Source organism: Sciurus vulgaris (genome assembly GCF_902686455.1).
Source record: "Sciurus vulgaris genome assembly, chromosome: 11".
NCBI classification, from domain to species: domain Eukaryota; kingdom Metazoa; phylum Chordata; class Mammalia; order Rodentia; family Sciuridae; genus Sciurus; species Sciurus vulgaris.
This window is the reverse complement of record NC_136472.1, coordinates 54018065-54041556: the sequence shown is the minus strand read 5'-3', so window position 1 is coordinate 54041556 and position 23492 is coordinate 54018065.

Here is a 23492-nt window from a genome sequence, read left to right as displayed (position 1 = left end):
CGAACATTTTTTCATATATCTGTTAATTGCTTGTACATCTTCTTCTGTGAAGTGTCTGTTCATTTCCTTAGCCCATTTGTTGATTGGGTTATTTGTATTCTTGGTGTAGAGTTTTTTTATATATTCTGGAAATTAGTGCTCTATCTGAAGTATGAGTGGCAAAGATATTCTCCCACTCTGTAGGCTCTCTCTTCGCATTGCTGATAGTTTCCTTTGCTGAGAAAAAGCTATTTAGTTTGAATCTATCCCAGTTATTGATTCTTGCTTTTATTTCTTGTGCTATGGGAGTCCTGTTAAGGAAGTCTGATCCTAAGCCAACAAGGTGAAGATGTGGACCTACTTTTTCTTCTGTAAGATGCAGGGTCTCTGGTCTGATTTCAAGGTCCTTGATCCATTGTGGGTTGAGTTTTGTGCAGGGTGAGAGATAGGGTTTTATTTTCATTCTGTTGCATATGGATTTCCAGTTTTCCCAGCACCATTTGTTGAAGAGGCTATCTTTTCTCCATTGCATATTTTTGGCACCTTTGTCTAGTATGAAAAAATTGTATTTATTTGGGTTTGTGTCCATGTCCTCTATTCTGTACCATTGATCTACCTGTCTATTTTGGTGCCAATACCATGCTGTTTTTGTGACTATTGCTTTGTAGTATAGTTGAAGATCTGGTATTGCGATACCCCCTGCTTTGCTCTTTCTACTGAGGATTGCTTTAGCTATTCTGGGTTTCTTATTCTTCCAAATGAATTTCATGATTGCTTGCTCTATTTCTGTGAGGTACGTCATTGGGATTTTAATTGGAATTGCATTGAATCTGTATAGCACTTTTGGTAGTATGGCCATTTTGACAATATTAGTTCTGCCTATCCAAGAACATGGGAGATCTTTCCATCTTCTAAGGTCTTCCTTAATTTCTTTCTTCAGTGTTTTGTAGTTTTCATTGTAGAGATCTTTTACCTCTTTGGTTAGATTGATGCCCAAGTATTTTATTTTTTTGAGGCTATTGCAAATGGAGTTGTTTTCCTCATTTCCCTTTCAGCTGTTTCATCGCTTGCGTATAAAAATGCATTAGATTGGTGGAGGTTTCAAGATGGCGGCCTAGAGGGTGGCTGCATTTCATGTTGCTCCAGGACTCAGGATTCAAAAGAGGAGATATCGAGACACTTGGGACCAACTCAAAGCAGCCGGGTGAGTCTCTCCCATTGGGGAGGCGTCCCGGATGGGACAGTGGTCCCGGAACGCAGGAAACTTTGTGAAGTAGAGCTGCCAGTGAGACGCCCCTACCCCCGCTGGAGCAGTGAACTCGAACAACTAGGAGCGCCGAAAAGGAGGCTGCTCGGCACAGCGCTGGGACTCGGAGCAACCACTGGGGATCCGGCGGCTGCCCAGGGGAGGAGTGGCGAGGAGAGCTGTGTGGACTCAGGACACCAGGGCCTGCCCTGAGGAGGAGGAGGAGGAGCGTGGCCACTTGGATTCGGAGTGACTGCACCAGAGCTACAGGCGGTTGCCAGAAGAGAAACTCCGCGGCGAGCTGTTTGGACTCAGAACGACGCTTCTGAACCCCGGGGCCTGCCCTGAGGACGAGGAGGAGGAAGAGGAACGCGGCCGCTTGGATTCGGGGTGACTACACCAGAGCTTCAGGCGGTTGCCAGAGGAGAGGCTGCGTGGCGAGCTGTTTGGACTCAGACCACTTCTGAACCCCGGTGCCTGCTCGGAGGAGGAGGAGAAGCGCGGCGGGTCCTTTGGACTCGCAGTGACTGCATTAGCGCTCCAGGCGGCTGCTCAGAGGAGAAGGCGAGTGGTGAGTTGTTTGGACTTAAAGGGACAGCGCCTGAACACAGGGGGGCTGCCTGGAGAGGAAGCGTGGTGGGTCGCTTGGTCTTGAGTGGCCGCACCAAGAGCTCCGGGCGGTTGCCCAGAGGACGCGTGCAGCGGGTCACGTGGATTCAGAGCCACCCAGAGCGACCACTCCTGAACACTCGAGGGGTTATCTGGAGGAGGAGGAGGAACGGGGAGGGTCACTTCGACTCAGAGTGATTGATTGCCCAGGGCTACGGGTGGTTGGTGGGAGGTGGAGGCACGCAGTGAGTTTCTTGGACTCCTAGTGACCGCACCGGAATACTGGGCAGCTGTCTGGAGGAAGAGGCGTGTGGCGGGTCTCTGGGACTCAGAGAGATTGTACGGGGCCCCAGGTGGCTGCTCAGAGGAGGGGCCGCATAGCCAGGCAATTGGGGCAGAGCAGGGTCACAGGATTTAGGAGGCTTCTGGGTGGAAGAGCCGCACAGAGACAGGCTTAGGGCGGAGCAAAGGTTCCAGGCCTGAGGGCATATTCTCTGAGGAGGGGCAGCCTAAGGAGATTCATCTGCGAAGGGTGAGGCTCCCAGGCCCAGGAGGTAGGGCCGGGCCCCTGAGAACTTTGCAGAGGAAGGCAGCCCAGCCCAGGCGGTAGCTGTAATTGAGGGGAACCTCTAGGAGGGTACTGACCAGCGAGACCTCCCCACCGGGTGAGTCTTCCCTGCCGGGTGAGGTTTCCCCACAAGGACGGTAAAACCAGAGACTCAGGCCCAAACAGGCCTTGCCTCAGCCCGCAGCCTAGGTCCCCTTTGGATGACCATTGGTCAACAAGTGGAGGCACCTCTGCCCACTAGCAGGGATTATACCCCTCCTGAAGGCCACCACTCCTAGAGAGGCAGCTTCCTTGTGGAGCTCCGCATTATCAACTTCCCCCAAGACTTCAGCCTACTGAAGGCTAAGGGGGGATATATATAGAAATCTTCAGGGACATTGTAAGTCAATAGAGGAAATCTGCAATATCTCAGCGGTCAACTGATACCTGAACAATATGAGAAAACAAGGAAAGAAAATGCTGCAAACAAACCTAGATGTTACATCAATAAAACCCAATGACAGCATGGCAGAAGAAATGACAGAAAAGGAGTTCAGAATGTACATAATTAAAATGATCAGAGAAGCAAACGAGGAGATGAAAGAGCAAATGCAAGCATTGAATGATCGCACCAATCGACAGTTAAAAGAGCAAATACAGGAAGCAAAAGATCATTTCAATAAAGAGTTAGAGATATTGAAAAAAAACCAAACAGAAATCCTTGATATGAAAGAAACAATAAACCAAATTAAGAACTCCATAGAAAGCATATCCAATAGGATAGAACACCTGGAAGACAGAACCTCAGACATTGAAGACAAAATATTTAACCTTGAAAACAAAGTTGAACAAACAGAGAAGATGGTAAGAAATCATGAACAGAATCTACAAGAACTATGGGATATCATGAAAAGGCCAAATTTAAGAATTATTGGGATTGAGGAAGGCCTAGAGAAACAAACCAAAGGAATGAACAATTTATTCAATGAAATAATATCAGAAAATTTTCCAAATCTGAAGAATGAAATGGAAAATCAAGTTCAAGAGGCTTATAGGACTCCAAATACACAAAATTACAACAGACCCACACCAAGGCACATTATAATGAAAATACCTAACATACAAAATAAAGACAGAATTTTAAAAGCTGTGAGAGAAAAGAACCAAATTACATTCAGAGGGAAACCAATACGGATATCAGCAGACTTTTCAATCCAGACCCTAAAAGCTAGAAGGGCCTGGAACAACATTTTTCAAGCCCTGAAAGAAAATGGATGCCAACCAAGAATCTTATACCCAGCAAAACTTACCTTCAAATTTGACGATGAAATAAAATCCTTCCATGATAAACAAAAGCTAAAAGAATTTACAAAAAGAAAGCCAGCATTACAAAACATTCTCAGCAAAATATTCCATGAGGAAGAGATGAAAAACAAAGCAGCAAATCAGCAAAGGGAGGAATTATCCTAAAGGAATTGTCAAATAAAGGAGGAAACAAGTTGTGTCAAAGAAATAAATAAATAGAATTTAAAAAATGAACCAAATGACCGGGAAACCAAATCATATCTCTATAATAACCCTGAATGTTAATGGCCTGAATTCATCAATCAAAAGACATAGACTGGCAGATTGGATTAAAAAGAAAGATCCAACAATATGTTGCCTGCAAGAGACTCACCTCATAGAAAAAGATACCCATAGACTAAAGGTGAAAGGATGGGGAAAAACATACCATGCGCATGGACTCAGCAAAAAAGCTGGAGTATCCATCCTCATTTCCGATAGTGTGGACTTCAAGCCAAAGTTAGTCAGAAGGGATAAAGAAGGTCATTTCATACTGCTTAAGGGAAGCATAAATCAGCAAGATATAACAATCATAAACATCTATGCCCCAAACAGTGGCTCATCCATGTATGTCAAACAAATCCTTCTCAATTTCAGAAACCAAATAGACCATAGCACAATAATACTAGGTGATTTTAACACGCCTCTCTCACCACTGGACAGATCTTCCAGACAAAAATTGAACAAAGAAACCATAGATCTCAATAACACAATCAATAATTTAGACTTAACGGACATTTATAGAATATACCATCCAACCAAGAGCGAATACACTTTCTTCTCAGCAGCACATGGATCCTTCTCTAAAATAGACCATATATTATGCCACAAAGCTAATGTTAGCAAATACAAGAAGATAGAGACACTAGCATGTATTCTATCAGATCATAATGGATTGAAGTTAGAAATAAATGAAAGAGTAAAACACAGAAACTATTCCAACATCTGGAGATTAAACAATATGCTATTATATGATGAATGGATAACAGAAGATATTAGGAAGGAAATTAAAAAATTCTTAGAGGTAAATGAGAACAAAGAAACATCATATCAAAATCTCTGGGACACTATGAAAGCAGTACTTAGAGGGAAATTTATTTCATGGAGCGCATTTAATAAAAGAAGTAAAACTCAACAAATAAACGACCTAACGCTACAGCTCAAAGCCCTAGAAAAAGAAGAACAGACCAACACCAAAAGTAGTAGAAGACAGGAAATAGTTAAACTCAGAGCCGAAATCAATGAAATTGAAACAAAAGAAACAATACAAAAAATTGACAAAATAAATAGTTGGTTCTTCGAAAAAATAAACAAAATTGATAAACCTTTAGCCACACTAACAAAGAGAAGATGAGAGAAAACCCAAATCACTAAAATTCGGAATGAACAAGGAAATATCACAACAGACAGGATTGAAATACAAAACATAATTAGAAGCTATTTTGAAAATCTATACTCCAACAAAATAGAAAATTTCGAAGACATCAACAGGTTTCTAGAGACATATGAATTGCCTAAACTGAACGAAGAGGACATAAACAATTTAAATAGACCAATTTCAAGTACTGAAATAGAAGAAGTCATCAAAAGCCTTCCAACAAAGAAAAGTCCGGGACCAGATGGGTTCTCAGCCGAGTTCTACAAAACCTTTAAAGAAGAGCTCATTCCAATACTTCTCAAAGTATTCCATAAAATAGAAGAGGAGGGAACCCTCCCAAACTCATTCTATGAAGCCAATATCACACTGATACCTAAACCAGACAGAGACTCATCAAGGAAAGAAAATTTCAGACCAATATCCTTAATGAACATCGACGCAAAAATTCTCAACAAAATTTTAGCAAATCGCATACAAAAACATATTAAAAAGATAGTGCACCATGATCAAGTGGGCTTCATCCCAGGTATGCAAGGTTGGTTCAACATCAGGAAATCAATAAACGTAATTCACCATATTAATAGACTTAAAGTCAAGAATCACATGATTATTTCAATAGATGCAGAAAAAGCATTTGATAAAATACAGCACCCCTTCATGCTCAAACACTAGAAAAAATAGGGATAGTGGGAACATTCCTTAACATTGTAAAGGCCATTTATGCTAAGCCCATGGCTAATATCATTCTAAATGGTGAAAAACTGAAAGCATTCCCCCTAAAAACTGGAACAAGGCAGGGATGCCCTCTTTCACCACTTCTATTCAACATCGTTCTTGAGACTCTGGCCAGAGCAATTAGACAAACCAAAGAAATTAAAGGGATACGAATTGGAAAAGAAGAACTCAAACTATCCCTGTTCGCTGATGACATGATTATATATTTAGAGGAACCTGGAAATTCCACCAGAAAACTCTTAGAACTCATAAGTGAATTCAGTAAAGTAGCAGGTTACAAGATCAATGCCCATAAATCCAACGCATTTTTATACATAAGTGATGAATCTTCAGAAAGAGAAATTAGGAAAACTACCCCATTCACTATAGCCTCGAAAAAAATAAAATACTTGGGAATCAATCTCACAAAAGAGGTGAAAGACCTCTACAATGAGAACTATACAACACTAAAGAAAGAAATTAAAGAACACCTTAGAAGATGGAAAGATCTTCCATGTTCTTGGATAGGAAGAATTAATATTGTCAAAATGGCCATACTACCTAAAGTGCTATACAAATTCAATGCAATTCCAATTAAAATCCCAATGACATACCTTACAGAAATAGAGCAAGCAATCATGAAATTCATCTGGAAGAATAAGAAACCCAGAATAGCTAAAGCAATCCTTAGCAGGAAGAGTGAAACAGGGGGTATTGCAATACCAGATCTTCAACTCTACTACAAAGCAATAGTAACAAAAACGGCATGGTATTGGTACCAAAATAGAAAGGTAGATCAATGGTACAGAATAGAGGACATGGACACAAACCCAAATAAATACAATTTTCTCATACTAGACAAAGGTGCCAAAAATATGCAATGGAGAAAAGATAGCCTCTTCAACAAATGGTGCTGGGAGAATTGGAAATCCATATGCAACAGAATGAAACTAAACCCATATCTCTCACCATGCACGAAACTAAACTCAAAATGGATTAAGGACCTCAGAATCAGACCAGAGACCCTGCAGATTATAGAAGAAAAAGTAGGTCCAAATCTTCACCTTGTTGGTCTAGGATCAGACTTCCTTAACAGGACTCCCATAGCACAAGAAATAAAAGCTAGAATCAACCACTGGGATAGATTCAAACTAAAAAGCTTTCTCTCAGCAAAGGAAACTATCAGCAATGCGAAGAAAGAGCCTACAGAGTGGGAGAATATCTTTGCCAATCATACTTCAGATAGAGCACTAATCTCCAGAATCTATAAAGAACTCAAAAAACTCTACACGAAGAATACAAATAACCCAATCAACAAATGGGCTAAGGAAATGAATAGACACTTCACAGAAGAAGATCTACAGGCAATCAACAAACATATGGAAAAATGTTCAACATCTCTAGTAATAAGAGAAATGCAAATCAAAACTACCCTAAGATTCCATCTCACCCCAATTAGAATGGCGATTATCAAGAATACAAGCAACAACAGGTGTTGGCGAGGATGTGGGGAGAAAGGTACACTCTTACATTGCTGGTGGGGCTGCAAATTAGTGCAGCCACTATGGAAAGCAGTGTGGAGATTCCTTAGAAAACTCGGAATGGACCCTCCATTTGACCCAGCTATCCCACTCCTTGGCCTATACCCAAAGGACTTAAAATCAGCATACTACAGAGATACAGCCACATCAATGTTCATAGCTGCTCAATTCACAATAGCCAGACTGTGGAACCAACCTAGATGCCCTTCAATTGATGAGTGGATAAAGAAACTGTGGTATATATATACAATGGAATATTACTCAGCCATAAAGAATGATAAAATTATGGCATTTGCAGGCAAATGGATGAAATTGGAGAATATCATGCTAAGTGAGATAAGCCAATCTCAAAAAGCCAAGGGACGAATGATATCGCTAATAAGTGGAGGATGACACATAATGGGGGGGAGGGAAGGGTTAGTGTTAGGGTTAGAGTTAGGGTCAGGGAGGGGGGCAAGTATGGAGGAAGGAAGGACTGTATAGAGGGTAAAGAGGGGTGGGAGGGGTGGGGGGAAGGGAAAAAATAACAGAATGAATCAAACAACATTACTCTATGTAAATTTATGATTACACAAATGGTATGCCTTTACGACATGTACAAACAGAGAAACAACATGTATCCCATTTGTTTACAATAAAAAAAAATGCATTAGATTTATGTGTGTTGATTTTATAGCCTGCTATTTTGCTGAATTCATTGATGAGGTCTAGAAGTTTTCTGGAGGAGATTTTTGGATCCTCTAAATATAGAATCATGTCATCCGCAAATAGTGACAGCTTAAGTTCCTCTTTTCCTATTCGTATCCCTTTAATTTCTTTAGTCTGCCTAATTGCTTTGGCTAGAGTTTCGAGGACAATGTTGAATAGAAGTAGTGAAAGAGGACATCCCTGTCTTGTTCATGTTTTTAAAGGGAATGGTTTCAGTTTTTCTCCATTAAGAATGATGTTGGCCATGGGCTTAGCATAAATAGCCTTTACAATGTTCAGGTATGTTCCTACTATCCCTATTTTTTCTAGTGTTTTGAGCATGAAGGGGTGTTGTATTTTGTCAAATGCTTTTTCTGCATCAATTGAAATAACCATATGATTCTTATCCTTAAGTCTATTGACACGATGGATTATGTTTATTGATTTACGAATGTTGAACCATCCTTGCATTCCAGGGATGAACCCCACTTGATCGTGGTGCACAATTTTCTTAATATGTTTTTGGATATGGTTTGCCAATATTTTGTTAAGGATCTTTGCATCTATATTCATCAAGGATATTGGTCTAAAATTTTCTTTCCTTGATGTGTGTTTTTCTGGTTTGGGTATGAGGGTGATATTAGCTTCATAGAATGAGTTCGGTAGGGTACCCTCCTTTTCTATTTCCTGGAATACTTTGAGAAGTGCTGGAATGAGTTCTTCTTTGAAGGTCTTGTAGAACTCAGCTGAGAATCCATCTGGTCCTGGGCTTTTCTTGGATGGTAGATTTTTAATGGCTTCTTCTATTTCATTGCTTGATATTGATCTGTTTAAATCGTGTATGTGCTCCTGGTCCAGTTTGGGAGGAGCATATGTCTCTAGAAATTTGTCAATGTCTTTGATAGTTTCTATTTTGTTGGAATACAGATTTTCAAAGTAGCTTCTCAATATGTTCTGTATCTCAGTGGTGTCTGTCATGATATGTCCTTTTGCATTATGTATTTTAGTAATTTGAGTCTTCTCCTTCTTTTTGTTAGTGTGGCTAAGGGTTTGTCTATTTTGTTTACTTTCTCAACGAACCAAATTTTTGTTTTGTCAAATTTTTGAATAGTTTCTTTTGTTTCAATTTCATTGATTTTAGCTCTGATTATAAATATTTCCTGTCTTCTACTACTTTTGCTGTTATTCTGTTCTTCTTTTTCTAAGGCTTTGAGCTGTAATGTTAGGTCATTTAGTTGTTGACTTTTCATTCTTTTCTGGAATGCACTCCATGCAATGAATTTTCCTCTTAGTACCACTTTCATAGTGTCCCAGAGATTTTGATATGTTGTATCATCATTCTTATTGACCTCTAAGAATTTTTTAATCTCCTCCCTGATGTGTTTTGTTATCCATGTTTCATTCAATAGCATATTATTTAGTCTCCAAGTGTTGGAGTAATTTTCCTTTTTTATTTTGTCATTGATTTCTACTCTCAGTCCATTATGATCTGATAGAACACAAGGCAGTATCTCTATTTTTTTGCATTTCCTAAGGGCTGCTTTGTGGCATAACATACAGTCTATTTTTGATAAGGTTCCATGTGCTGCTGAGTAGAATGTGTATCTGCTCGTTGATGGATGGAATGTTCTATATATGTGTATTACGTCTAGGTTATTGATTGTGTTATTGAGTTCTATGGTTTCTTTGGGTGGATTTTGTTTGGAAGATCTATCTAGTGGTGACAGTGGTGCGTTAAAGTTGCCCAGAATTATTGTGTTGTGATTTATGTGATTCTTGAAATTGAGAAGGATTTGTTTGATGTACAGGGAATGCACCATTGTTTGGGGCATAAATATTTACTATCATTATGTCTTCCTGATTTATGGTTCCCTTAAGCAGTATGAAATGTCCTTCTTTATCCCTTCTGACTAACTTTGGCTTGAAGTCCATTTTATCTGATATAAGGATGGAAACCCCCACTTTTTTACTGGGTCCATGTGCGTGGTAGGTTTTTTCCCATCCTTTCACCTTTAGTCTGTAGATGTCTTTTTCTATGAGGTGAGTCTCTTGCAGGCAGCATATTGTTGGGTCTTTCTTTGTAATCCATTCTGCCAGTCTATGTTTTTTGATTGAGGAGTTTAGGCCATTAACATTCAGGGTTATTATTGAGAAATGATTTGTATTCCCAGTCATTTGGCTTATTTTTGGTTTTTAAGTTGGCTTGGTTTCTCCTTTGAGTGGTTTTTCTCTAAGGTAGTTCCTCCCTTTGCTGACCTCCATTGTTGTTTTTCATTTCCTCCTCATGGAATATTTTGTTGAGAACATTCTGTAGTGCAGGCTTTGTATTTGTAAATTCTTTTAACTTTTGTTTATCATGGAAGGATTTTATTTCATCTTCAAATCTGAAGGTTAGTTTTGCGGGGTATAGGATTCTTGGTTGGCAACCATGTTCTTTCAGAGCTTGAAATATGTTGGTCCAGGACCTTCTAGCTTTTAGAGTCTGGGTTGAGAAGTCTGCTGCTATCCGTATTGGTCTCCCCCTATATGTAATCTCATGCTTTTCTCTCACGGCCTTCAAAATCCTATCTTTATTTTGAATGTTAGGCATTTTCATTATAATGTGCCTTGGTGTGGATCTGTTGCAATTCTGTGCATTTGGTGTTCTGTAAGCCTCTTGTATTTGATTTTCCATTTCATTCTTCAGGCTTGGGAAATTTTCTGATATTATTTCATTGAATAGGTTGTTCATTCCTTTGGTTTGTATCTCTGTGCGTTCCTCAATCCCAATAATTCTTAAATTTGGTCTTTTCATGATGTCCCATAGTTCTTGGAGATTTTGTTCATGATTTCTTACCATATTCTCTCTTTGGGTGACTTCATTTTCAAGATTAAATATTTTGTCTTCATTGTCTGAGGTTCTCTTTTCCAAGTGGTCTAGTCTGTTGGTGATGCTTTCCATTGAGTTTTTTATTTGGTTTATTGTCTCCTTCATTTCAAGGCTTTCTGTTTTTTTTTTTTTTTTTTTTTTTTTGAGAATCTCTATCTCTTTTTTGAAATGATCTTTTGCTTCCTGTAGGTGCTCTTTCAGCTTATTGGTATTATCATTCATTGCCTGCATTTGTTCTCTTATCTCATCCTTTGCTTCTCGAATCATCTTAATCATGTATAATCTGACGTGCTTTTTCTGACATTTCTTCTAACATACTGTCATTGGATTCTATTAATATAGAATCTAGATTTGTTTGGATCATTTTCTTCCCTTGTTTTTTCATGTTGTTCATGTGTCTTCCCCTCTAGCAGTGGAGATCTGGGGTATTGCAGATTTCCCCCTATAGGCTTATAGTGGCCCTATAGGTTTCCAAAATCCTTTCTTTAAGGAGAGATCAATATTAGCAGTGCCCAATTCAGACACTATGCAATCCTAGACCAAATAGCCCCTATGGGGACAATAACAAAATTGTCATAATAAACAAAAGGAGTTCGGATGTTATCTTCAGTAAAACAAACAGGTTTGTGGTAAGGTCTGCAGTTTCTAATGGAGGACAAAGAGGATGCAGAGGGATGTAGAATATGGCTGTTAATGGGTTAAGAAAAGAATATACAGAAGTTCTAGAAAACAGAAAGGGTGAGAGTGTAATCAAAAGAAATTGGATATTAGCATGCAAAAAAGGGAGAGAGAGACTCTGAGGGAACAGGTAAACAAAAGGAAAAGGGAGCAAGAAAGTAAAGAAATAAAAACAATTTTTTTTAAAAAAGGAGAAAAAAGAAAATCTACAGTATAACAGTAATATACTAATAAAACCTCCCAGTGTTCAGTAGCCTGATGCATGAGAGGTACCTGACAATGAGCTTCAAGAGTCCAGCAGGCGTCTCAGTATGGGATTTGCGCCACCCAAAGATCGGAGCTACGGCTTCCAGGATTATCCAAGATGGCCACTGTGGCTTCAAAATGTGTTGGCAAATGGGGAGCTGCAGCTCAGGGGTGGAGGTGGTCAGCTGGAGGTCCTGGAGACGGGATGCAGTTGGTCCGGCAGGGGTCCCGGGGGTCCAGTGTGTTTGGTGTAGTTGTGGGATCCTGGAGGCCGGGTGCAATCAGTCGGTCTGGGGTCCCGGTGATAGGGCTCAGTCAGTTGTTCTGGGGGTCGTGGCAGCAGGGAGCAGTCAGTTGATGTGAGGGCCCCAGAGGCAGGGAGTGGTCGGTCGGGCTGAGGGATCCTGGAGATGGGGCTCAGTCAGTCCAGCCAGGGGTCCTACGGGGCCTGGCTGTTGTCTCAAATAGGTGGCAGCCACGTGTAATCAAACCTGCAGGTACTGTGACAGTGAACTTCCAGGCGACAGCAGGCAGCTGGTGCTCCACTTGTTCTGCAGTCTGCTGGCAGCTGTCGGACGATCGGGAGGTGAACCTCGAGCGTTGGGTGATGGATAGGGGTAAGGCAGGCGATGGACAGGCGAGAGGCAGGCAAATGGTGGATGATAGACGCCTGACAGTGAGCAATCTGCTCTCAAAAAAGGTGTCATATGCTGGCAGATTGCAGGTCATCACAGCAGACAAATGGGGTAAACACCAGGGGATCGATAAGCATCAAAACTGCCTCACCGAGAAACAGATATCCTCTGCTTGAATCCGGTGTTACGGAGCGACAAGGAACGCAGCCTCCCTTTAGTCCGCTGCATTTCTCTTATTACTAGAGATGAACATTTTTCCATGTTTGTTGATTGCTTGTAGATCTTCTGTGAAGTGTCTGTTCATTTCCTTAGCCCATTTGTCGATTGGATTATTTGCATTCTTGGTGTAGAGTTTTTTGAGTTCTTTATAGATTCTGGGGAGATTAGTGCTCTATCTGAAGTATGATTGGCAAAGATTTTCTCCCACTCTGTAGGCTCTTTCTTCGCATTGCTGATAGTTTCCTTTGCTGAGAGAAAGCTTTTTAGTGAATCTATCCCAGTTATTGATTCTTGCTTTTATTTCTTGTGCTATGGGAGTCCTGTTAAGGAAGTCTGGTCCTAAGCTGACATGTTGAAGATTTGGACTTTTTCTTCTATAATCTGCAGGGTCTCTGGTCTGATTCTGAGGTCCTTAATCCATTTTGAGTTTAGTTTCATGCATGGTGAGAGATATGGGTTTAGTTTCATTCTGTTGCATATGGATTTCCAATTTTCCCAGCACCATTTGTTGAAGAGGCTCTCTTCTTCATTGCATATTTTTGGCACCTTTGTCTAGTATGAGATAATTGTATTTATTTGGGTTTGTGTCCGTGTCCTCTATTCTGTACCATTGATCTACCTTTCTATTTTGGTACGAATACCATGCTGTTTTTGTTACTATTGCTTTGTAGTAGAGTTGAAGATCTAGTATTGGAATATCCTCTGTGTCACTCTTTCTGCTAAGGATTGCTTTAGCTATTCTGGGTTTCTTATTCTTCCAGATGAATTTCATAATTGCTTGCTCTATTTCTGTGAGGTACGTCATTGGGATTTTAATTGGAATTGCATTGAATCTGTATAGCACTTTTGGTAGTATGGCCATTTTGACAATATTAATTCTTCCTATCCAAGATCATGGGAGATCTTTCCATCTTCTAAGGTTTTCTTTAATTTCTTTCTTTAGTGTTCTGTAGTTCTCATTGTAGAGGTCTTTCACCTCTTTTGTGAGATTGATTCCCAAGTATTTTATTTTTTTCAAGGCTATTGTGATTGGGGTAGTTTTTCTAATTATTCTTTCCAAAGATTCATCACTTATGTATAAAAATGCATTAGATTTATGTGTATTGATCTTATATCCCACGACTTTACTGAATTCACTTATGAGTTGTAAAAGTTTTCTGGTGGAATTTCCTAGTTCCTCTAAGTATATAATCATATCATCAGCAAATAGGGATAGTTTGAGTTCTTCTTTTCCTATTCATATCCCTTTAATTTCTTTGGTCTGCTAATTGCTCTGGCTAGAGTTTCAAGGACGATGTTGAATAGAAGTGGTGAAAGAGGGCATCCCTGCCTTGTTCCAGTTTTTAGGGGGAATGCTTTCAGTTTTTCACCATTTAGAATGGTATTAGCCATGGACTTAGCATAGATGGCCTTTACAATGTTAAGAAATGTTCCCACTATCCTTATTTTTTTCTAGTGTTTTGAGCATGAAGGGATGCTGTATTTTATCAAATGCTTTTTTTGCATCTATTGAAATAATCATGTGATTCTTGACTTTAAGTCTATTGATATGGTGAATGACATTTATTGATTTCCTGATGTTGAACCAACCTTGCATTCCTGGGATGAAACCCACTTGATCATGGTGCACTATCTTTTTAATATGTTTTTGTATGCAATTTGCTAAAATCTTGTTGAGAATTTTTTTGTTGATGTTCATTAAGGATATTGTTCTGAAATTTTCTTTCCTTGATGTGTCTCTGTCTGGTTTAGGTATCAGGGTGATATTGGCTTCATAGAATGAGTTTGCGAGGGTTCCCTCCTCTTCTATTTCATGGAATACTTCGAGATGTATTGGAATGAGCTCTTCTTTAAAGGTTTTGTAGAACTCGGCTGAGAACCCATCTGGTCCCGGACTTTTCTTTGTTGGTAGGCTTTTGATGACTTCTTCTATTTCATTACTTGAAATTGGTCTATTTAAATTGTGTATGTCCTCCTCGTTCAGTTTAGGCAATTCATATGTCTCTAGAAACCTGTTGATGTCTTCAAAATTTTCTATTTTGTTGGAGTATAGATTTTCAAAATAGCTTGTAATTATGTTTTGTATTTCACTCGTGTCTGTTGTGATATTTCCTTGTTCATTCCGAATTTTAGTGATTTGGGTTTTCTCTCGTCTTCTCTTTGTTAATGTGGCTAAAGGTTTATCAATTTTGTTTATTTTTTCAAAGAACCAACTATTTATTTTGTCAATTTTTTGTATTGTTTCTTTTGTTTCAATTTCGTTGATTTCAGCTCTGAGTTTAACTATTTCCTGTCTTCTACTACTTTTGGTGTTGGTCTGTTCTTCTTTTTCTAGTGCTTTGAGCTGTAGTATTAAGTCGTTTATTTGTTGAGTTTTACTTCTTTTATTGAATGTGCTCCATGAAATAAATTTTCCTCTAAGTACTGCTTTCATAGTGTCCCAATGATTTTGATATGAAGTTTCTTTGTTCTCATTTACCTCTAAGAATTTTTTAATTTCCTTCCTAATATCTTCTGTTATCCATTCATCATATAATAGCATATTGTTTAATCTCCAGGTATTGGAGTAGTTTCTGTTTTTTACTCTTTCATTTATTTCTAACATCAATCCATTTTGATCTGATAGAATACAAGGTAGTGTCCCTATCTTCTTGTATTTGCTAACATTAGCTTTGTGGCATAATATATGGTCTATTTTAGAGGAGGATGCATGTGCTGCTGAGAAGAAAGTGTATTCGCTCTTGGTTGGATGGTGTATTCTATAAATGTTTGTTAAGTCTAAATTGTTGATTGTGTTATTGAGATCTATGGTTTCTTTGTTCAATTTTTGTTTGGAAGTACTGTCCAGTGGTGAGAGAGGCACGTTAAAATCACCTAGTATTATTGTGTTATGTTCTATTTGGTTCTGAAATTGAGAAGGATTTGTTTGACATACATGGATGAGCCAATGTTTGGGGCATAGATGTTTATGATTGTTATGTCTTGCCGATTTATGCTTCCCTTAAGCAGTATGAAATGTCCTTCTTTATCCCTTCTGACTAACTTTGACTTGAAGTCCACATTATCTGAAATGAGGGTGGATACCCCAGCTTTTTTGGTGAGTCCATGTGCATGGTATGTTTTTCCCCATCCTTTCACCTTTAGTGTATGGGTATCTTTTTCTATGAGGTGAGTCTCTTGCAGGCAACATATTGTTGGATCTTTCTTTTTAATCCAATCTGCCAGTCTATGTCTTTTGATTGATGAATTCAGGCCATTAACATTCAGGGTTATTATTGAGATATGATTTGTATTCCCGGTCATTTGGCTCATTTTTAAAATTTAATTTAAATAATTAATTAATTAATTAGTTTATTTTTTGACACGACTTGTTTCCTCCTTTATTTGACAATTCTTTTAGGATAATCCCTCCCTTTGCTGATTTGCTTCTCTGTTTTCATCTCTTCCTCATGGAATATTTTGCTGAGAATGTTGTGTAATGCTGGCTTTCTTTTTGTAAATTCTTTTAGCTTTTGTTTATCATGGAAACATTTTATTTCATCATCTAATTTGAAGGTAAGTTTTGATGGTATAAGATTCTTGCTTGGCATCCATTTTCTTTCAGGGCTTGAAAAATGTTGTTCCAGGCCCTTCTAGCTTTTAGGGTCTGAATTAAAAAATCTGCTGATATCCATATTGGTTTCCCCCTGAATGTAATTTGGTTCTTTTCTCTCACAGCCTTTAAGATTCTGTCTTTATTTTGTATGTTAGGTATTTTCATTATAATGTGCCTTGGTAAGGGTCTGTGGTAATTTTGTGTATTTGGAGTCCTATAAGCCTCTTGAACTTGATTTTCCATTTCATTCTTCTGATTTGGGAAATTTTCTGGTATTATTTCATTGAATAGATTGTTCATTCCTTTGGTTTGTTTCTCTAAGCCTTCCTCAATCCCAATAATTCTTAAATTTGGCCTTTTCATGATGTTCCATAGTTCTTGGAGATTCTGTTCATGATTTCTTACCATCTTCTCTGTTTGGGCAACTTTGTTTCAAGGTTAAATATTTTGTCTTCAATGTCTGAGGTTCTGTGTTCCAGGTGTTCTATCCTATTGGTTATGCTTTCTATGGAGTTCTTAATTTGGTTTATTATTTCCTTCATTTCAAGGATTTCTGTTTGTTTTTTTCAATATCTCTAACTCTTTATTGAAATGATCTTTTGCTTCCTGTATTTGCTCTTTTAACTGTCGATTGGTGTGAACATTCAATGCCTGCATTTGCTGTTTCATCTCCTCCTTCAATGCCTGCATTTGCTCTTTCATCTCCTCGTTTGCTTCCCTGATCATTTTAATTATGTACATTCTGAACTCCCTTTCTGTCATTTCTTCTGTCATGCTGTCATTGGATTTTATTGATGTAACATCTAGATTTGTTTGGGGCTTTTCTTCCCTTTTTTTCTCATATTGTTCAGGTATCAGTGGACTGCTGAGATATTGCAGATTTCCTCTATTGACTTATAATGTCCCTGAAGATTTCTAGTATATCCTCTCTTAGCCTTCAGTAGCCTGAAGTCTTGGAGGAAGTTGATAATGCGGTGCTCCACAAGGAAACTGCCTCTCTAGGGGTGGTGGCCTTCAGGTGGGGTATATTCCCTGCTAGTGGGCAGAGGTGCCTCAACTTGTTGACCAATGGTCATCCAAAGGGGAACTAGGATGCAGGCTGAGGGAAGGCCTGTTTGATTTCAAGACTTTTTAAGACAGGACAACAGTTTTGCTTGAGGCAATGTTGCAGTCTACAAACTGAAACTCTTTGAAATCTGTCATAGTGAGAACTTGGGCTTTCACACATATCAGTAAGCACACCATGCCAGTGTGCTACAGGAGTAATAAGGGGTCCTGGGTGATCCAGCTTCTCTTTCAAGGTTCCGCATCCCCTATCAATTGATATTTCGGAGAAATGGAGGAGTGCTGTTTGGAAACTCACATAGATTTTGCTCATTCTTGACAGTGTTCCTGTACATTCTCCTTGTATTGGTGATCTTCATCTATTATCAGAGTGTCGTGTTTCCCTCTAAACACCACCTCTTTGATTCAATCTATACGTCATGGACTGATAGCAGTTTTTAAGGCCCACTACTGGAGGAGGACCTCTTCCCTGGATATTGATGCAACTGAGGAAGACACTGGTGAAATTCTCGAAGGAGTGTAACCTGTAAGACTGTATCAAGAACTCTGATTGGGTTTGGGGTGATGTCACCAAGGAGTTTATGAATAGCATCTGAAAGAAAACACTCCAGAGTTTGTTCATGACTTCAAATGGTTTGTTAAGGATGGTGTCATGGTTTGGATATGAAGTATTCCCCCAAATGCTCATGATATAGGCCATGCAGGAATGTTCAGAGGTGAAGTGATCAGATTATGAGAGTTGTAATCTAATCAGTAGATTAATCCATTTGATAGCTTAATACTTTGAATGGATTGCTTGGTGGTAACTGTGGGCAGGTGGACTGTGACTAGAGGAATTAGGTCATGGGGCTCATGCCTCTGGGGATTATATGTCTTATCTCTGGCTCTTCACTGTCTCTTTGCTTCCTGGTTGCCATGAGCTGATCAGCTTTCCTCTGCCATGTCCTTCCACTATGATGATCTGCCTCACCTCAGGCCCAGAGCAGTAGAGTTGGTGGACTCTGGACTGAGCCTCTGAAACCCTGAGCCCAAATTAAACATTTCCTCCTCTAAGTTGTTCTTGTCAGGTATTTTAGTCATAGCATCAAAAACCTAACAGATGAGAACGTTGTTAAAATCAGCAAGGATATTGTGGTGGCAAACAACTTTAACGTAGGTGTAGATAGGGATGACATTGATGAGCTCTTGGAGGTGGTTCCTGAGGAGTGGACTAGTGAGTTATTGCAACTGAACAGGAATGCACAGCTGAAAAGAGTCAAGAGAAAAGGAAACTACAGGAGAAGAAACCCCAAGAAAATTCACAGTGAAGGATTTAGTAGAAGTTTTTGCAGACCTCAGTGAGCTCTTTAAAATGAACATGAACCCCAATACAAAGGTTTTCACTAATATAAAGGAATGTTCATGGTGCATTATCCTCTTATGAGAAAATCTGTGATACAAAAAGGAAACAAACCAAGCAAACCATCATGGACCTATTTATGAAGAGAGTGACACTTGCTGAAGAAAGGCCTCAGGCATGTCCTTCAGAAGAAGGCATTGCCGTCATAGGAGATGATAGCTCCAGGAGTTTTATTGTCCCCAGCGATCTTCCAGTGGGACCAAATGTGGAAGACGATCCTATTGAGGACCCTCATCTTTTGTAGACCTGAATAAATGTGTGTTTTAGTATTTAACAAAAAAGTTTAAAAATTGAAAAACGGAAAAATTTATGGTATCAGGATCTGTAGGAGAAAACACTTTTGCATGACTGTACAATGCATTTGTATTTTAAGCTAAGTTTACAGAAGTATAAAAAAGTTTATAGAACTGAAAAATGTATAGACTAAAATGTTATAGTAAGCTGTGGTGAACTTATTAAGAAAGAAAACTTTAAAAATAAGCTTAGTGTAGCCCAAGTGTACAGTGTTAGCTATGAAGCCCACAGGAGGGCACAGTAATGTCCTAGGCCTTCACATTCACTCACCACTCACTTACCTGGAGCAACTTTCAGTCCTTCAAACTCCATTTACAAGTGTTCTACACAGATGTACCCTTCAGAAAATCCATTTTTCTGTGTTCTTTTCTATGTTCAGACATGTTTAGATATAAAAATACCATCATATTACAATTGCCTGTTTTACTCAGGACGTATTGTGCAAATTTGTAGCCTAGAAGTAATAGCTAGGTGCAGTACCACCTTGCTTTCTTAAGTTCACTCAGTTAGTTTGCATAATGATGAAATTGCCTAAGGACACATTTCTCAGAACCATCCTGTGGTCAAGCAATGCGTGACTATATCTATTCATTTCTATTTTAATTTTAATCAGGAATTGCTATTGAATTTTGTCACATGGCTTCTCAGCATCTATGGAGACAAGCATAAGATTTTTTTTCTTGGTGGTTATACAATCCAAAGTTCCTCCATTCTTCTCTTACTGTCCACATCCACCTTGTTATGTATCATCATCTACTTATCAGAGAAAACATTCAGCCGTTGGACTTTTGGGCTTGGCATATTTCACTTGGCATGATATTCTTCAACTCCATTCATTTACCAGAAAATGTCATAATTTTATTCCTCTTTATGGCTGAGCAATATTCCTTTGTGTATATATGCCACAGTTTCTTTATCCATTCATCTGTTGAAGGGCATCTAGTTTGGTTCCACAATATAGCTATTGTGAATTGAGCAGCTATGAACGTTGATATGGCTGTGTCACTGTAGTTTGCTGATTTTAAGTCCTGTGGGTATAGGCCGAGGAGTGGGATAGCTGGGTCAGGTGAATCCATTCCAAGTTTTCTGAGGAATCTCCATACTGCTTTCCAGAGCGGCTGCACCAATTTGCTACTCTACCAGCAACGTATGAATGTGCCTTTTCCCTCACATCCACGACAACACTTATTGTTGCTTGTGTTCTTGATAATAACCATTCTAACTGGAGTTAGATGAAATCTTAGGGTGGTTTTAATTTGCATTTCTGTAATTACTAGAGATGATGAGCACTTTTTCATATATTTGTTGAACACCTGTATATCTTCTTCTGTGAAGTGTTGACCTATTTTGAAAGACAAAAGCTAAGTAATGTTTATGACCATCTGTGCTCCAACAATAAAAAAATAGATCTTCCCTGAGACAATAAATATCTTTGACTCAATGGGGAGAAATTAACAGAGTAAATTATGGTGGAGGTGTGAAGAGGAGAACCCAACTGAATATTTCAAAATTTTATCCAGCTCTAGGGTGTGGGGATTAGCAATCATAGAGTAGGAATGAGTTTTTACTTATGTTCCCGGATGCACCACCAGAAGGTACATGTTATAAGCAACCACCGATGATGACTTCATGTTACCTGTTCTTGACTCCAAGTACTTATTCAGCGTCTTGATCCTGGACCAGCTCATCCTCATCATTGCCTTTGGTGGGCCAGTGGGAAGTGATGGTTTCTTGCTTCCTAGCCTATATCTGTTGGAACTCCTCTATCTACATCCTTAGCCTGTCTGAGGTTCATGTGCTTCTCCTATACTGGGCTACGCAATCTCTAGAGGTTGTTGTTTGCATCTTCCAGGTCCTGTGGTATGCGTGCTATTCTTCATGATCACTATGAAGTACTGTTATGTCATGCATCTGAGCGTACTTAAGGCTATTAGCACCTGCCTACCTGTCTGCGTGCTGTCTGTCCTGTGACCCATTTAGTATCACTGTTGCTTCCCATATAGATATCAGCTCTCATGGATCCTGTCCCTGCTGCTGAGCATCCTGGAAGAGGACTTCTGTGGCTTATAGTTTAGATTGTTTAAAGACAGACTATGGCAGAGTTTTGACTTCATCCCTGCCACCAGGGTGGTCTTTATGTTTATGGTTCTTAATAGATCCAGCCTGACTCTTTTGGTCAGGGTCCAGTGTGTCTCCCAGCAGGGAAGGGTTGACTAGGCTCCTTGTGATCCTTCTGCTTACAATTCTGGTCTTCCTCCTCTGTGGTTCACCCCTTGGTGTCTGCTGGTACCTATTTTGCTGGACAGTGCTCTATCATGGTGGTATTCAGCCCTGTCTGATTAGTGTACCTCCTGTTCTGATTGAGTAGCAGCACCAACCCTATCATTTACTTCTTTGTTGATTACTTAGGTAGCATCATTATGGAAAGGCCCTACATTGATTCTCCATAGGGCTCTGGGGGGTGGTGGAAGAGTGGGTTATAGATAAAGCAGAGGCAAGGCAGCCCTTTCCCAGGAACAAAGATGTATGTCAGCAGTGCAAACAATGGTTACAAGTAGATCATAGAGTCAGAGACATCGGTTTGACACCATGTTCTGTGACTTACAAGCTATGTTATCTTAGGAAACTTTCTTATTCTCCCTGAATATTAGATTCTTATGGCTTAAGAGTCATAGCACTAAATGTGATGACTAAATGACACATTGCTTGAAAAAAACTCACATGTAGCATGGCTCACAGGAAATGCTCAACAAATATCAGTGATGATGAAGATGATATTGATGATGATGATGATGGCCACTTGCACAGTGTGAAGAATTTTTTAAAGAGAGCTAGTGATGAGAGTCTCTTCCTGGAATTTTAGCCCCATCTTCAACCCATTAACTCCCAGGGAATCAATTCACATCAGTGGATTAATTTATTTACAAATACAGGTCCATATTGTCTGATATGCAATTCCCAAATGTCCCAAAACTCTGAAAACTGAAAGTTGACTGTGTATGTTTGTTACCAAAGCTCACAGAGGTAGAATTCTGTGAGGCAGAATGTCATCTTTGCTAATTTCCCTTAGTGTGCATAGTTATCACTTGGAGAAATAGTAATGTGTTTTGTTGTGGGGTGCTGTCTCAGATTGCCCTAGGGGATTAAATAATATATGGCAACATCACATATGATTTTTCATATATCATCATATCTGGCAGCAAGTGTTTCCATTAAGAGTTTGGACCTGTGTTTTTAAAATGGCAGAAGTTTGCCCTGCCAGGGACTGAGGGAAAGTAATTCTCTGTGGGTGGAACAGAGACCACTTGGGTGGAGTGTATTGAATATTGGTCGCTGTTCAGTGATAGATATTTTTCAATGTAAGATAAATGTGCACACATTAGTACTGTTATAAGGACTGCGATCATTGCAACTTTTGAAAAAAATTTGAGGTTTTTCTCCTGGAGAACATAATCAAAATAAATGAACAAAATCTTTGTGGAGTGATCATGACAGGACTCTGTTCTGCAAGGGATAGGGAGAGGCATCTTGTGGTGCAACCGTAGCCCTGTCTGACTGGGGGACAAGTATCCTCAGTCTTCACATCCATCATCTGTGATGCGAACCTCAAATTGTCCAGAAGAGGGAGCTGAGAGAAAGAGTCTGTGAGCACAAAAGAGGCAGGTCAGTGCTTGTGAAATTAGTACTGATTTTTTCATCCTCAGTTTTTGGAGATGCAGGGACAGGTTGCATGTTTTGGTATAACCCAGATTAATAGAAATGGCTTTTTTGCATCTCTTTCAGTTAGAAAAAAACAATGGTTAAACAACTTTTTAGATGCTCTGATGTTCAATAGTCCGGCTTCTACTTGTCTCAGGATTTACTACAATTACAGCTGTGCCTCACAGCTCCTGGCAGAAACAGAAGAATTTATATTGACAAGCTTTACCAACCAACCTTTGCCATTCATTTGCCTTCCCACAAGTTGCTGCCCCTAAAGACACAAAGTCCTTTTTCTTTTTTGTCTTGTCACTTCTCTATAAAGTTGTTCTTCTTTGTTGAAGCTGGACTTCAAAGCCACCTCTTGTGAACTACTATTCCCTGAGTATCTCTCATGCACATGTGAAATGTACATGTTAATAACCTCTGCTTGCTTTTCTCTTGTTAATCAGTCTTTTGTTACAGGGGTCCATTCCTATTGAAGACTTAGAGGGGGTTGAAGATAAAAATTATTAGCCTTCCCTTAATTATTGTTTGATTTCCTAAGCTTTTTCTGTGTCTTTTTTTGAAGTTGTTTTTTTTTTTTTTTCGTGCATTTGACACTGAGTCGCGTGACTGGTTGGTTCCCAAGTCCTTCATTGTCCACCTTTGCATTACAGTCATTTCCCTGTTTACTGCAGTGACTTCTTTTTGTACCGTAGCCACTTTCCTATAAAGGGATAATGGCTTGTGAGAAAAGGGGAGGCAA